This window comes from Teleopsis dalmanni, chromosome 1 (genome assembly GCF_002237135.1).
Source record: "Teleopsis dalmanni isolate 2A chromosome 1, ASM223713v2, whole genome shotgun sequence".
Taxonomy (NCBI): domain Eukaryota; kingdom Metazoa; phylum Arthropoda; class Insecta; order Diptera; family Diopsidae; genus Teleopsis; species Teleopsis dalmanni.
The window spans coordinates 180280649-180285070 of record NC_051846.1 but is presented as its reverse complement, the minus strand read 5'-3'; positions in this window follow the sequence as shown (position 1 = coordinate 180285070).

Below are 4422 nucleotides of genomic sequence, written 5' to 3'. Positions count from 1 at the left end.
TAGCATATGTCCTAGGATCAAGAACCATGTCAGGAAAACTTTTTCTTGATTCAATTTTTTTTAAAATGCTTAAAAAAGAATTATTGGGCATTTGATTGAGAAATAATAATTTCGCAATTACTACATGTAACATATAGTCAAAATTAATAGAGTTACTTAAAAAGCTTATAGAGAGAGTTACTTACTTATTGTACTTCTACTTATTGTAGAAAAAATGATAGAACGAGTAGAAAATTGGAACAAAATCACGCAATTTATGTTTTAAGGGCCTGCAACAGTAGCGGGGCCTGGACGCAGGGCACACCGATGAAAGTCTTAAATGACTAGCAGGGACCCTACCTCGAAGTAATACTAACGTAGTCCCGGGTCTCTAGGAATGAGGGGGAGTGGTTTAGCCCGTGCGAGTCGGGCATTCACCTTCCGGGGCGCCGGATTGTGGTCAGTGCGTAGGCATTCCACTCCTCCTTGCCCAAAAAAAAAAAAAAAAAAACAAAAAAAACAAACCTAGCTCATAGAGTAGTTATAGAAACGAAAATAAAAATTCAAATTATGGGTTCGAAAACTAGATCAGTCAGAACATTTTCTGCAAGTTTTTCATTTCACAACTATGAAATAGCAGGATATTCGAAGCCGTGATTTTTCCATCTGTGCGCTACTATATTGCAATCATAATGTGCAGTGAGATTTGTTGATGGAATCTTTAATTAGATCACAATTATTGTGCATATGGTGTTGTTGAGTTTGTAAGTAATTTTAAAAAAATAATATTTATAGGTTGATCAAATCAATAGAAAAATTTTGAAATTTATTAAATATTCTATTGGTATGGTATCACTGAACGGTAATCGCCAGAACACGTATGTCTACTGTATGATCACTCTTTCTTAGGTGTCGGTTTGATATTATCCAATGAGGAGTTGTAGTAATTGCTTGGTTTGTTTAAATGACACAATGGATTTCAAACATATATAGGTTCTTTTTTTCACGGTTTAAAGATATCGATATAGTTCCAACATTTACTACACGATCACACTTCCATAAGTGTCAGTAAGATATTGTTAGAATAATTGTGAGAAAACAGATTGGTTTGCTTAAATGACACAGTTGAATGCTGATTCATAGAAAGATATTTTTTCATCAACTCCGCTATAACAGCTAGTGTTCTTGAAAACTGTGGTATTATGTGGTATTATTTGTAATGAGTAACCGACTACCATTTATTGTCAGACGAACTACAATTAGTAATCTAATATCATCAGGAAGACTATAAGCGTTTTTAAAGATTTATTGTCGTAAAAATAAAAATAATTTCAACAAAATTATTAAATTACTCATTGATTTTTCTACACGTTCCGATTTTAAATTAGAGATTAGGTAGTTACATTGCTATGTAATAGTACTGAGAAGAGCTTGCACGATATCATATTACATTTTTCAGAATATCCTCGCACCATCTGAATTTTTTTTTTCCACTTCAAATCTGTTAACCAGCATAAATATTTACTTAATTTATATATAAGTATAAATATAAATAAAATTTTTAATATTTCCAGTTATCTTCAGTCTTCACTTTAAAGGTGCATCTTCTTCACTCAAAGATCCAACACAAACTAACTGAAGACAAGTCAGAACCCAAAGTTTAAGTATTTATCAAAGTATGATTACGGAATTTCCCATTTAATTTTTTCTTATAAAATATTCTTCTTATTTAATTAAAATTGTGTTTAAAAATAAAATAGTTGCTAATTTTAGTTGTTTGATTTTTTGCACTCACCGAATTATGATTAATGGATTTATATCAGTTCAGAAAGTTGAATCCAAAATTTGTACAAAATACAAAATAGAAAAAAATTTAGAAGAAGAATATATTGGCGCATCTTCAGAAAAGAGAATGTTTGGCATTTGTTCGCTATTTAATCATTTTGATTGCTGAGTTCACATAAACTTTTGTATCTTTTATTTTAATTTCATCAGTCCAACATTTGAGGAATGAAAATTCATTTATTTAAAATTTTATAACTTTTTTATGATATGCAAGAAGTGTAAGTAGTTCTCAAAATAACTATGACTGAAGTGGAATAATAACAATGTTTTTGTTAAATAATTTGCTGATATATTTTTTATAAAAAAATTCTTTATTTGTTACATATCCTGTATAACAAAAAAACCATTTTTTATAAGCTTTTAATTGCATTATATCAAATGAAGTTACTTTTTATGTTATCACTTGATTTATGGAATCAATGTGCTAGAAGATGCATCCTTATTGAACAGTAGAATGCCTTAGCAATGGAACACGTTTTTTTAAGTCATCGAACCACAGATTTTTAAGTTGAGATAGAGATAGAGGTTAGATTTAGATAAGGCTTCAGATAAAAGCCTCTTAGGTGCACTTACCCATCTATATAAAGCCGTCGCTAATAATATAATAAATTATCGAAATCACAATGCAGAGTATTCCCTGCTTTATTACTAAGAATTATATGACAAATAAAATTAGTCAAGAAGTGGTTATAAAAATTGATATAGCTGAGCACATTATTATATATACTGTTTGCTGCGTGTAATGGGATTGTCGTTATTGAAACGAACTTGCTTATCAGCAATACTGTAAAAAGCATTCTTATGGTATCCTCTAGGTGATGAAATTTTAAAAAGTATATTTAAAAATTAGTACCTTATATGATAAACTTGAATGAGCATTTCAATTATATTCAATTACAATAATACAAACACAATAGACCAATCTGGAATGAATCCATCATATCAGACATATTCATTGGTCACTCATAGATAACACGGTCTGCTAAATTTGAGAGATAGGAATATAGCGTATATGATACTACAATTATAATATAGTATATTATTAGAGTACTTATATTATAAGAAATTATATTATATTTATCTTATGTGAAATTAATGTTATGTTCCATCACATCAGACATATTCATTGGTCATTCATAGATACCATGCTAAATTTGAGAAATAGGTATATAGTATATATGATACTACAATTTTAATATAGTATATTATTAGAGTACTTATATTATAAGAAATTATATTATATTTATCTTATGTGAAATAAATGTTAGGATTAGAATCCATCATATCAGGCATATTCATTGGTCACTCATAGATACCATGGTCTGCTAAATTTGAGAGATAGGAATATAGCGTATACGATACTACAATTATAATATAGTATATTATTAGAGTACTTATATTATAAGAAATTATATTATATTTATCTTATGTGAAATTAATGTTAGGATTAGAATCCATCATATCAGACATTTTCATTGGTCAATCATAGATACCATGCTAAATTTGAGAAATAGGTATATAGTATATATGATACTACAATTTTAATATAGTATATTATTAGAGTACTTATATTATAAGAAATTATATTATATTTATTTTATATGAACTCAATGCTAGGATAAGAGTCTTCAGAAGAAACATTAGACTAGACCAATTAATTTTGGTGAAATGTGATATCTATCAATGGCTCTACTATTGAAACTATCTAATATAAACCATTACTTCTAGTAGTAGAGTTATAGAGTTATATTAAGTAATTCTAAAAATAATTGTTATCTTATTAAAGAAAGTCTTTTCTATAAGAGGAAAGTGTGTTTTGAAGTGAAGAAATTGACTATAAAATATTTTTTTAAATATTTTTTTTTATTTTTTATATAGTAAAATATTTAGTTTAGCCATAAACTTGTACTCTTTTTGTGATATAAATGTGAGACTGTATCTAAAGTATACCATGTATCATTTAATATACTATACCAAAGTATAGAGCAAAAAATGTATTAAACATTTGTGTGCTTCCTTATTATCAATAATATTTTTAATTAATTTTAATGAAAAAAAAAATTTAAATATTAATCATAAATACTAAAATTTAAAGTTAATTAATTAAATATAATTATAAGTTGAAAGTGTTAACGTAGAAGTACTTATCAACACTAGCCCCCACAGTAGACAATTATACTCTCATACTCAGACTTGAGATAAAATTATATAGACACTGAACCATTTCGCAGTCATTAAGCATATCATCAATTATACGAGTAGGAACTGAACAGACTCATAACAGATGAAATAAAAAACTTGTAAATAAAATAAAAAATTATAATAATAATTGAAAACAGACAAAAAAGGTATTAGTTTGTTATTTGTTTGATTTTTTTCGAAATCGAATCAAAGAAATTGCGACGTACGAGGCGAGCGGAAAACTAAGTTTAAATTGCTTGCAAAATTCATATATCGAGTTTTTTTTCTATAGTAATTTTATCACAATTTTTTGCTTAATAAATTATTTTCTTGTTCTTAAAAATAAAGATTATTTTGTTAAAAACCATTAACGCATCGTGAGCATTTCAGTTGAGAAAATTTGCTATATAATGAGGA